The sequence below is a fragment of the Colius striatus genome, chromosome 16 (genome assembly GCF_028858725.1).
Source record: "Colius striatus isolate bColStr4 chromosome 16, bColStr4.1.hap1, whole genome shotgun sequence".
Lineage (NCBI taxonomy): Eukaryota > Metazoa > Chordata > Aves > Coliiformes > Coliidae > Colius > Colius striatus.
The window spans coordinates 106886-120176 of record NC_084774.1 but is presented as its reverse complement, the minus strand read 5'-3'; positions in this window follow the sequence as shown (position 1 = coordinate 120176).

The window sequence follows — 13291 nt, the reverse complement described above, 5'->3', positions numbered from 1 at the left end:
CTTCATTACCACACTTTTTCCCCTCAGCTCCCATTGAAAAAATACATATGTCTGTTAAGTTATGCCACTGAGTATGGGAGCTACAAGAAAGCAGGAAGGCAGACCCCAGCTACAGTATTAACTAGGTCCCCATGCAGTCTATCAGCCAGCACGGTGTCACATTTGCAGCTGCTTTCCTGTTGGAGTTATCTTCAATACCACACTTTTTTTGTTCAGCTCCCAATGTAAAAATACATGTGTCTGTGAAGTTATGCCACTGAGTATGGGAGCTACAAGAAAGCAGGAAGGCAGACCCCAGCTACAGTAGTAAGTAGGTCCCCATGCAGTCTATCAGCCAGCACGGTGTCACATTTGCAGCTGCTTTCCTGTGGGAGCTATCTTCAATACCACACTTTTTCTGTTCAGCTCCCATTGAATAAAATACATTTTGTCTGTTAAGTTATGCCACTGAGTATGGGAGCTACAAGAAAGCAGGAAGGCAGACCCCAGCTACAGTAGTAAGTAGGTCCCCATGCAGTCTATCAGCCAGCACGGTGTCACATTTGCAGTTGCTTTCTGTGGGAGCTATCTTCAATACCACACTTTTTCCCCTCAGCTCCCATTGAAAAAATACATTTTGTCTGTTAAGTTATACCACTGAGTATGGGAGCTACAAGAAAGCAGGAAGGCAGACAGCAGCTATAGTAGTAAGTAGGTCCCCATGCAGTCTATCAGCCAGCACGGTGTCACATTTGCAGCTCCTTTCCTGTGGGAGTTATCTTCAATACAACAGTTTTTCTGTTCAGCTCTCATTGAAAAAATACATGTGTCTGTGAAGTTATGCCACTGAGTATGGGAGCTACAAGAAAGCAGGAAGGCAGACCGCAGCTACAGTAGTAAGTAGGTCCCCATGCAGTCTATCAGCCAGCACGGTGTCACATTTGCAGCTGCTTTCCTGTGGGAGCTATCTTCAATACCACAGTTTTTCTGTTCTGCTCCCATTGAAAAAATACATGTGTCTGTTAAGTTATGCCACTGAGTATGGGAGCTACAAGAAAGCAGGAAGGCAGACCCCAGCTACAGTAGTAAGTAGGTCCCCATGCAGTCTATCAGCCAGCACGGTGTCACATTTGCAGCTGCTTTCCTGTGGGAGCTATCTTCAATACCACACCTTGTTCTCCTCAGCTCCCATTGAAAAAAATACATTTTGTCTGTTAAGTTATGCCATTGAGTATGGGAGCTACAAGAAAGCAGGAAGGCAGACCGCAGCTACAGTAGTAAGTAGGTCTCCATGCAGTCTATCAACCAGCACAGTGTCACATTTGCAGCTACTTTCCTGTGGGAACTATCTTCAATATCACACTTTTTCCCCTCAGCTCCCATTGAAAAAATACATTTTGTCTCTTAAGTTATGCCACTGAGTATGGGAGCTACAAGAAAGCAGGAAGGCAGACCCCAGCTACAGTATTAACTAGGTCCCCATGCAGTCTATCAGCCAGCACGGTGTCACATTTGCAGCTGCTTTCCTGTGGGAGCTATCTTCAATACCACACTTTTTCTGTTCAGCTCCCATTGAAGAAAATACATTTTGTCTCTTAAGTTATACCGTTGAGTATCGGAGCTAAAAGAAAGCAGGAAGGCAGACCCCAGCTACAGTAGTAAGTAGGTCCCCATGCAGTCTATCAGCCAGCACGGTGTTACTTTTGCAGCTCCTTTCCTGTGGGAGCTATCGTCAATACCACACTTTTTCCTCTCAGCTCCCATTGAAAAAATACATTTTGTCTGTTAAGTTATGCCACTGAGTATGGGAGCTACAAGAAAGCAGGAAGGCAGACCCCAGCTACAGTAGTAAGTAGGTCCCCATGCAGTCTATCAGCCAGCACGGTGTCACATTTGCAGCTCCTTTCCTGTGGGAGCTATCTTCAATACCACACTTTTTCCCCTCAGCTCCCATTGAAAAAATACATATGTCTGTTAAGGTATACCACTGAGTATGGGAGCTACAAGAAAGCAGGAAGGCAGACCCCAGCTACAGTAGTAAGTAGGTCCCCATGCAGTCTATCAGCCAGCACGGTGTCACATTTGCAGCTGCTTTCCTGTGGGAGCTATCTTCAATACCACACTTTTTCTGTTCAGCTTCCTTTGAAAAAATACATGTGTCTGTTAAGGTACACCTCTGAGTATGGGAGCTACAAGAAAGCAGGAAGGCAGACCCCAGCTACAGTAGTAAGTAGGTCTCCATGCAGTCTATCAGCCAGCACGGTGTCACATTTGCAGCTGCTTTCCTGTGGGAGCTATCTTCAATACCACACTTTTTCTGTTCAGCTCCCATTAAATAAAATACATTTTGTCTGTTAAGTTATGCCACTGAGTATGGGAGCTACAAGAAAGCAAGAAGGCAGACCCCAGCTACAGTAGTAAGTAGGTCCCCATGCAGTCTATCAGCCAGCACGGTGTCACATTTGCAGCTGCTTTCCTGTGGGAGCTATCTTCAATACCACACTTTTTCTGTTCAGCTCCCATTGAATAAAATACATGTGTCTGTTAAGGTATACCGCTGAGTATGGGAGCTACAAGAAAGCAGGAAGGCAGACCCCAGCTACAGTAGTAAGTAGGTCCCCATGCAGTCTATCAGCCAGCACGGTGTCACATTTGCAGCTGCTTTTCTGTGGGAGTTATCTTCAATACCACACTTTTTCCCCTCAGCTCCCATTGAAAAAATACATTTTGTCTGTTAAGTTATGCCACTGAGTATGGGAGCTACAAGAAAGCAGGAAGGCAGACCCCAGCTACAGTAGTAAGTAGGTCCCCATGCAGTCTATCAGCCAGCACGGTGTCACATTTGCAGCTGCTTTCCTGTGGGAGCTATCTTCAATACCACACTTTTTCTCCTCAGCTCCCTTTCAAAAAAATACATTTTGTCTGTTAAGTTATGCCACTGAGTATGGGAGCTACAAGAAAGCAGGAAGGCAGACCCCAGCTACAGTAGTAAGTAGGTCCCCATGCAGTCTATCAGCCAGCACGGTGTCACATTTGCAGCTGCTTTCCTGTGAGAGCTATCTTCAATACCACACTTGTTCTCCTCAGCTCCCATTGAAAAAAATAGATTTTGTCTCTTAAGTTATACCGCTGAGTATCGGAGCTACAAGAAAGCAGGAAGGCAGACCCCAGCTACAGTAGTAAGTAGGTCCCCATGCAGTCTATCAGCCAGCACGGTGTCACATTTGCAGCTGCTTTCCTGTGGGAGCTATCTTCAATACCACACTTTTTCTCCTCAGCTCCCATTGAATAAAATACATTTTGTCTGTTAAGGTATACCACTGAATATGGGAGCTACAAGAAAGCAGGAAGGCAGACCCCAGCTACAGTAGTAAGTAGGTCCCCATGCAGTCTATCAGCCAGCACGGTGTTACATTTGCAGCTCCTTTCCTGTGGGAGCTATCTTAAATACCACACTTTTTCCCCTCAGCTCCCATTGAAAAAATACATTTTGTCTGTTAAGTTATGCCACTGAGTATGGGAGCTACAAGAAAGCAGGAAGGCAGACCCCAGCTACAGTAGTAAGTAGGTCTCCATGCAGTCTATCAGCCAGCACGGTGTCACATTTGCAGCTGCTTTCCTGTGGGAGTTATCTTCAATACCACACTTTTTCTGCTCAGCTCCCTTTGAAAAAATACATATGTCTGTTAAGGTATACCACTGAGTATGGGAGCTACAAGAAAGCAGGAAGGCAGACCCCAGCTACAGTAGTAAGTATGTCCCCATGCAGTCTATCAGCCAGCACGGTGTCACATTTGCAGCTGCTTTCCTGTGGGAGCTATCTTCAATACCACACTTTTTCTGTCCAGCTTCCTTTGAAAAAATACATGTGTCTGTTAAGGTATACCGCTGAGTATGGGAGCTACAAGAAAGCAGGAAGGCAGACCCCAGCTACAGTAGTAAGTAGGTCCCCATGCAGTCTATCAGCCAGCACGGTGTCACATTTGCAGCTGCTTTCTTGTGGGAGCTATCTTCAATACCACACTTTTTCTCCTCAGCTCCCATTGAATAAAATAAATTTTGTCTGTTAAGGTATACCACTGAATATGGGAGCTACAAGAAAGCAGGAAGGCAGACCCCAGCTACAGTAGTAAGTAGGTCCCCATGCAGTCTATCAGCCAGCACGGTGTCACATTTGCAGCTGCTTTCCTGTGGGAGCTATCTTCAATACCACACTTTTTCTCCTCAGATCCCATTGAATAAAATACATTTTGTCTGTTAAGGTATACCACTGAATATGGGAGCTACAAGAAAGCAGGAAGTCAGACCCCAGGTACAGTAGTAAGTAGGTCCCCATGCAGTCTATCAGCCAGCACGGTGTCACATTTGCAGCTGCTTTCCTGTGGGAGCTATCTTCAATACCACACTTTTTCTGCTCAGCTCCCATTGAAAAAATACATATGTCTGTTAAGGTATACCACTGAGTATGGGAGCTACAAGAAAGCAGGAAGGCAGACCCCAGCTACAGTAGTAAGTAGGTCCCCATGCAGTCTATCAGCCAGCACGGTGTCACATTTGCAGCTGCTTTCCTGTGGGAGCTATCTTCAATACCACACTTTTTCTGTTCAGCTTCCTTTGAAAAAATACATGTGTCTGTAAAGGTATACCACTGAATATGGGAGCTACAAGAAAGCAGGAAGGCAGACCCCAGCTACAGTAGTAAGTAGGTCCCCATGCAGTCTATCAGCCAGCACGGTGTCACATTTGCAGCTGCTTTCCTGTGGGAGCTATCTTCAATACCACACTTTTTCCCCTCAGCTCCCATTGAAAAAATACATATGTCTGTTAAGGTATACCACTGAGTATGGGAGCCACAAGAAAGCAGGAAGGCAGACCCCAGCTACAGTAGTAAGTAGGTCCCCATGCAGTCTATCAGCCAGCACGGTGTCACATTTGCAGCTGCTTTCCTGTGGGAGCTATCTTCAATACCACACTTTTTCTCCTCAGCTTCCTTTGAAAAAATACATGTGTCTGTTAAGGTATACCTCTGAGTATGGGAGCTACAAGAAAGCAGGAAGGCAGACCCCAGCTACAGTAGTAAGTAGGTCTCCATGCAGTCTATCAGCCAGCACGGTGTCACATTTGCAGCTGCTTTCCTGTGGGAGCTATCTTCAATACCACACTTTTTCTGTTCAGCTCCCATTGAATAAAATACATGTGTCTGTTAAGGTATACCGCTGAGTATGGGAGCTACAAGAAAGCAGGAAGGCAGACCCCAGCTACAGTAGTAAGTAGGTCCCCATGCAGTCTATCAGCCAGCACGGTGTCACATTTGCAGCTGCTTTCATGTGGGAGCTATCTTCAATACCACACTTTTTCTGTTCAGCTCCCATTGAAAAAATACATGTGTCTGTTAAGGTATACCGCTGAGAATGGGAGCTACAAGAAAGCAGGAAGGCAGACCCCAGCTACAGTAGTAAGTAGGTCCCCATGCAGTCTATCAGCCAGCACGATGTCACATTTGCAGCTGCTTTCCTGTGGGAGCTATCTTCAATACCACACTTTTTCTCTTCAGCTCCCATTGAATAAAATACATTTTGTCTGTTAAGTTATGCCACTGAGTATGGGAGCTACAAGAAAGCAGGAAGGCAGACCCCAGCTACAGTAGTAAGTAGGTCCCCATGCAGTCTATCAGCCAGCACGGTGTCACATTTGCAGCTGCTTTCCTGTGGGAGCTATCTTCAATACCACACTTTTTCCCCTCAGCTCCCATTGAATAAAAATACATTTTGTCTGTTAAGTTATACCACTGAGTATGGGAGCTACAAGAAAGCAGGAAGGCAGACCCCAGCTACAGTAGTAAGTAGGTCCCCATGCAGTCTATCAGCCAGCACGGTGTTACATTTGCAGCTCCTTTCCTGTGGGAGTTATCTTCAATACCACAGTTTTTCTGTTCAGCTCTCATTGAAAAAATACATGTGTCTGTGAAGTTATGCCACTGAGTATGGGAGGTACAAGAAAGCAGGAAGGCAGACCCCAGCTACAGTATTAACTAGGTCCCCATGCAGTCTATCAGCCAGCACGGTGTCACATTTGCAGCTGCTTTCCTGTGGGAGCTATCTTCAATACCACACTTTTTCTGTTCAGCTTCCTTTGAAAAAATACATGTGTCTGTAAAGGTATACCACTGAATATGGGAGCTACAAGAAAGCAGGAAGGCAGACCCCAGCTACAGTAGTAAGTAGGTCCCCATGCAGTCTATCAGCCAGCACGGTGTCACATTTGCAGCTCCTTTCCTGTGGGAGCTATCTTCAATACCACACTTTTTCCCCTCAGCTCCCATTGAAAAAATACATATGTCTGTTAAGGTATACCACTGAGTATGGGAGCTACAAGAAAGCAGGAAGGCAGACCCCAGCTACAGTAGTAAGTAGGTCCCCATGCAGTCTATCAGCCAGCACGGTGTCACATTTGCAGCTGCTTTCCTGTGGGAGCTATCTTCAATACCACACTTTTTCTCCTCAGCTTCCTTTGAAAAAATACATGTGTCTGTTAAGGTATACCTCTGAGTATGGGAGCTACAAGAAAGCAGGAAGGCAGACCCCAGCTACAGTAGTAAGTAGGTCTCCATGCAGTCTATCAGCCAGCACGGTGTCACATTTGCAGCTGCTTTCCTGTGGGAGCTATCTTCAATACCACACTTTTTCTGTTCAGCTCCCATTGAATAAAATACATTTTGTCTGTTAAGTTATGCCACTGAGTATGGGAGCTACAAGAAAGCAAGAAGGCAGACCCCAGCTACAGTAGTAAGTAGGTCCCCATGCAGTCTATCAGCCAGCACGGTGTCACATTTGCAGCTGCTTTCCTGTGGGAGCTATCTTCAATACCACACTTTTTCTGTTCAGCTCCCATTGAATAAAATACATGTGTCTGTTAAGGTATACCGCTGAGTATGGGAGCTACAAGAAAGCAGGAAGGCAGACCCCAGCTACAGTAGTAAGTAGGTCCCCATGCAGTCTATCAGCCAGCACGGTGTCACATTTGCAGCTGCTTTCATGTGGGAGCTATCTTCAATACCACACTTTTTCTGTTCAGCTCCCATTGAAAAAATACATGTGTCTGTTAAGGTATACCGCTGAGAATGGGAGCTACAAGAAAGCAGGAAGGCAGACCCCAGCTACAGTAGTAAGTAGGTCCCCATGCAGTCTATCAGCCAGCACGATGTCACATTTGCAGCTGCTTTCCTGTGGGAGCTATCTTCAATACCACACTTTTTCTGTTCAGCTCCCATTGAATAAAATACATTTTGTCTGTTAAGTTATGCCACTGAGTATGGGAGCTACAAGAAAGCAGGAAGGCAGACCCCAGCTACAGTAGTAAGTAGGTCCCCATGCAGTCTATCAGCCAGCACGGTGTCACATTTGCAGCTGCTTTCCTGTGGGAGCTATCTTCAATACCACACTTTTTCTGTTCAGCTCCCATTGAATAAAATACATTTTGTCTGTTAAGTTATGCCACTGAGTATGGGAGCTACAAGAAAGCAAGAAGGCAGACCCCAGCTACAGTAGTAAGTAGGTCCCCATGCAGTCTATCAGCCAGCACGGTGTCACATTTGCAGCTGCTTTCATGTGGGAGCTATCTTCAATACCACACTTTTTCTGTTCAGCTCCCATTGAAAAAATACATGTGTCTGTTAAGGTATACCGCTGAGAATGGGAGCTACAAGAAAGCAGGAAGGCAGACCCCAGCTACAGTAGTAAGTAGGTCCCCATGCAGTCTATCAGCCAGCACGATGTCACATTTGCAGCTGCTTTCCTGTGGGAGCTATCTTCAATACCACACTTTTTCTCTTCAGCTCCCATTGAATAAAATACATTTTGTCTGTTAAGTTATGCCACTGAGTACGGGAGCTACAAGAAAGCAGGAAGGCAGACCCCAGCTACAGTAGTAAGTAGGTCCCCATGCAGTCTATCAGCCAGCACGGTGTCACATTTGCAGCTGCTTTCCTGTGGGAGCTATCTTCAATACCACACTTTTTCCCCTCAGCTCCCATTGAATAAAAATACATTTTGTCTGTTAAGTTATACCACTGAGTATGGGAGCTACAAGAAAGCAGGAAGGCAGACCCCAGCTACAGTAGTAAGTAGGTCCCCATGCAGTCTATCAGCCAGCACGGTGTTACATTTGCAGCTCCTTTCCTGTGGGAGTTATCTTCAATACCACAGTTTTTCTGTTCAGCTCTCATTGAAAAAATACATGTGTCTGTGAAGTTATGCCACTGAGTATGGGAGGTACAAGAAAGCAGGAAGGCAGACCCCAGCTACAGTATTAACTAGGTCCCCATGCAGTCTATCAGCCAGCACGGTGTCACATTTGCAGCTGCTTTCCTGTGGGAGCTATCTTCAATACCACACTTTTTCTGTTCAGCTTCCTTTGAAAAAATACATGTGTCTGTAAAGGTATACCACTGAATATGGGAGCTACAAGAAAGCAGGAAGGCAGACCCCAGCTACAGTAGTAAGTAGGTCCCCATGCAGTCTATCAGCCAGCACGGTGTCACATTTGCAGCTCCTTTCCTGTGGGAGCTATCTTCAATACCACACTTTTTCCCCTCAGCTCCCATTGAAAAAATACATATGTCTGTTAAGGTATACCACTGAGTATGGGAGCTACAAGAAAGCAGGAAGGCAGACCCCAGCTACAGTAGTAAGTAGGTCCCCATGCAGTCTATCAGCCAGCACGGTGTCACATTTGCAGCTGCTTTCCTGTGGGAGCTATCTTCAATACCACACTTTTTCTCCTCAGCTTCCTTTGAAAAAATACATGTGTCTGTTAAGGTATACCTCTGAGTATGGGAGCTACAAGAAAGCAGGAAGGCAGACCCCAGCTACAGTAGTAAGTAGGTCTCCATGCAGTCTATCAGCCAGCACGGTGTCACATTTGCAGCTGCTTTCCTGTGGGAGCTATCTTCAATACCACACTTTTTCTGTTCAGCTCCCATTGAATAAAATACATTTTGTCTGTTAAGTTATGCCACTGAGTATGGGAGCTACAAGAAAGCAAGAAGGCAGACCCCAGCTACAGTAGTAAGTAGGTCCCCATGCAGTCTATCAGCCAGCACGGTGTCACATTTGCAGCTGCTTTCCTGTGGGAGCTATCTTCAATACCACACTTTTTCTGTTCAGCTCCCATTGAATAAAATACATGTGTCTGTTAAGGTATACCGCTGAGTATGGGAGCTACAAGAAAGCAGGAAGGCAGACCCCAGCTACAGTAGTAAGTAGGTCCCCATGCAGTCTATCAGCCAGCACGGTGTCACATTTGCAGCTGCTTTCATGTGGGAGCTATCTTCAATACCACACTTTTTCTGTTCAGCTCCCATTGAAAAAATACATGTGTCTGTTAAGGTATACCGCTGAGAATGGGAGCTACAAGAAAGCAGGAAGGCAGACCCCAGCTACAGTAGTAAGTAGGTCCCCATGCAGTCTATCAGCCAGCACGATGTCACATTTGCAGCTGCTTTCCTGTGGGAGCTATCTTCAATACCACACTTTTTCTGTTCAGCTCCCATTGAATAAAATACATTTTGTCTGTTAAGTTATGCCACTGAGTATGGGAGCTACAAGAAAGCAGGAAGGCAGACCCCAGCTACAGTAGTAAGTAGGTCCCCATGCAGTCTATCAGCCAGCACGGTGTCACATTTGCAGCTGCTTTCCTGTGGGAGCTATCTTCAATACCACACTTTTTCCCCTCAGCTCCCATTGAATAAAAATACATTTTGTCTGTTAAGTTATACCACTGAGTATGGGAGCTACAAGAAAGCAGGAAGGCAGACCCCAGCTACAGTAGTAAGTAGGTCCCCATGCAGTCTATCAGCCAGCACGGTGTTACATTTGCAGCTCCTTTCCTGTGGGAGTTATCTTCAATACCACAGTTTTTCTGTTCAGCTCTCATTGAAAAAATACATGTGTCTGTGAAGTTATGCCACTGAGTATGGGAGGTACAAGAAAGCAGGAAGGCAGACCCCAGCTACAGTATTAACTAGGTCCCCATGCAGTCTATCAGCCAGCACGGTGTCACATTTGCAGCTGCTTTCCTGTGGGAGCTATCTTCAAAACCACAGTTTTTCTGTTCAGCTCCCATTGAAAAAATACATGTGTCTGTTACGTTATGCCACTGAGTATGGGAGCTACAAGAAAGCAGGAAGGCAGACCCCAGCTACAGTAGTAAGTAGGTCCCCATGCAGTCTATCAGCCAGCACGGTGTCACATTTGCAGCTGCTTTCCTGTGGGAGCTATCTTCAATACCACACTTTTTCTGTTCAGCTCCCATTGAATAAAATACATTTTGTCTGTTAAGTTATGCCACTGAGTATGGGAGCTACAAGAAAGCAGGAAGGCAGACCCCAGCTACAGTAGTAAGTAGGTCCCCATGCAGTCTATCAGCCAGCACGGTGTCACATTTGCAGCTGCTTTCTGTGGGAGTTATCTTCAATACCACAGTTTTTATCCTCAGCTCCCATTGAAAAAATACATATGTCTGTTAAGGTATACCACTGAGTATGGGAGCTACAAGAAAGCAGGAAGGCAGACCCCAGCTACAGTAGTAAGTAGATCCCCATGCAGTCTATCAGCCAGCACGGTGTCACATTTGCAGCTGCTTTCCTGTGGGAGCTATCTTTAATACCACACTTTTTCTGTTCAGCTTCCTTTGAAAAAATACATGTGTCTGTTAAGGTATACCACTGAGTATGGGAGCTACAAGAAAGCAGGAAGGCAGACCCCAGCTACAGTAGTAAGTAGGTCCCCATGCAGTCTATCAGCCAGCACGGTGTCACATTTGCAGCTGCTTTCCTGTGGGAGCTATCTTCAATACCACACTTTTTCCCCTCAGCTCCCATTGAAAAAATACATTTTGTCTGTTAAGTTATGCCACTGAGTATGGGAGCTACAAGAAAGCAGGAAGGCAGACCCCAGCTACAGTAGTAAGTAGGTCCCCATGCAGTCTATCAGCCAGCACGGTGTCACATTTGCAGCTGCTTTCCTGTGGGAGCTATCTTCAATACCACACTTTTTCTGTTCAGCTCCCATTGAATAAAATACATTTTGTCTGTTAAGTTATGCCACTGAGTATGGGAGCTACAAGAAAGCAGGAAGGCAGACCCCAGCTACAGTAGTAAGTAGGTCCCCATGCAGTCTATCAGCCAGCACAGTGTCACATTTGCAGCTACTTTCCTGTGGGAACTATCTTCAATATCACACTTTTTCCCCTCAGCTCCCATTGAAAAAATACATTTTGTCTCTTAAGTTATGCCACTGAGTACGGGAGCTACAAGAAAGCAGGAAGGCAGACCCCAGCTACAGTATTAACTAGGTCCCCATGCAGTCTATCAGCCAGCACGGTGTCACATTTGCAGCTGCTTTCCTGTGGGAGTTATCTTCAATACCACACTTTTTTTGTTCAGCTCCCAATGTAAAAATACATGTGTCTGTGAAGTTATGCCACTGAGTATGGGAGCTACAAGAAAGCAGGAAGGCAGACCCCAGCTACAGTAGTAAGTAGGTCCCCATGCAGTCTATCAGACAGCACGGTGTCACATTTGCAGCTGCTTTCCTGTGGGAGCTATCTTCAATACCACACTTTTTCTGTTCAGCTCCCATTGAATAAAATACATGTGTCTGTTAAGTTATGCCACTGAGTATGGGAGCTACAAGAAAGCAGGAAGGCAGACCCCAGCTACAGTAGTAAGTAGGTCCCCATGCAGTCTATCAGCCAGCACGGTGTCACATTTGCAGCTGCTTTCTGTGGGAGCTATCTTCAATACCACACTTTTTCCCCTCAGCTCCCATTGAAAAAATACATTTTGTCTGTTAAGTTATACCACTGAGTATGGGAGCTACAAGAAAGCAGGAAGGCAGACAGCAGCTATAGTAGTAAGTAGGTCCCCATGCAGTCTATCAGCCAGCACGGTGTCACATTTGCAGCTCCTTTCCTGTGGGAGTTATCTTCAATACAACAGTTTTTGTGTTCAGCTCTCATTGAAAAAATACATGTGTCTGTGAAGTTATGCCACTGAGTATGGGAGCTACAAGAAAGCAGGAAGGCAGACCGCAGCTACAGTAGTAAGTAGGTCCCCATGCAGTCTATCAGCCAGCACGGTGTCACATTTGCAGCTGCTTTCCTGTGGGAGCTATCTTCAATACCACACCTTGTTCTCCTCAGCTCCCATTGAAAAAAATACATTTTGTCTGTTAAGTTATGCCACTGAGTATGGGAGCTACAAGAAAGCAGGAAGGCAGACCGCAGCTACAGTAGTAAGTAGGTCTCCATGCAGTCTATCAACCAGCACAGTGTCACATTTGCAGCTACTTTCCGGTGGGAACTATCTTCAATATCACACTTTTTCCCCTCAGCTCCCATTGAAAAAATACATTTTGTCTGTTAAGTTATGCCACTGAGTATGGGAGCTACAAGAAAGCAGGAAGGCAGACCCCAGCTACAGTATTAACTAGGTCCCCATGCAGTCTATCAGCCAGCACGGTGTCACATTTGCAGCTGCTTTCCTGTGGGAGCTATCTTCAATACCACACTTTTTCTGTTCAGCTCCCATTGAAGAAAATACATTTTGTCTCTTAAGTTATACCGTTGAGTATCGGAGCTAAAAGAAAGCAGGAAGGCAGACCCCAGCTACAGTAGTAAGTAGGTCCCCATGCAGTCTATCAGCCAGCACGGTGTTACTTTTGCAGCTCCTTTCCTGTGGGAGCTATCGTCAATACCACACTTTTTCCCCTCAGCTCCCATTGAAAAAATACATTTTGTCTGTTAAGTTATGCCACTGAGTATGGGAGCTACAAGAAAGCAGGAAGGCAGACCCCAGCTACAGTAGTAAGTAGGTCCCCATGCAGTCTATCAGCCAGCACGGTGTCACATTTGCAGCTGCTTTCCTGTGGGAGTTATCTTCAATACCACACTTTTTCTGCTCAGCTCCCATTGAAAAAATACATATGTCTGTTAAGGTATACCACTGAGTATGGGAGCTACAAGAAAGCAGGAAGGCAGACCCCAGCTACAGTAGTAAGTAGGTCCCCATGCAGTCTATCAGCCAGCACGGTGTCACATTTGCAGCTGCTTTCCTGTGGGAGCTATCTTCAATACCACACTTTTTCTGTTCAGCTTCCTTTGAAAAAATACATGTGTCTGTTAAGGTATACCACTGAATATGGGAGCTACAAGAAAGCAGGAAGGCAGACCCCAGCTACAGTAGTAAGTAGGTCCCCATGCAGTCTATCAGCCAGCACGGTGTCACATTTGCAGCTCCTTTCCTGTGGGAGCT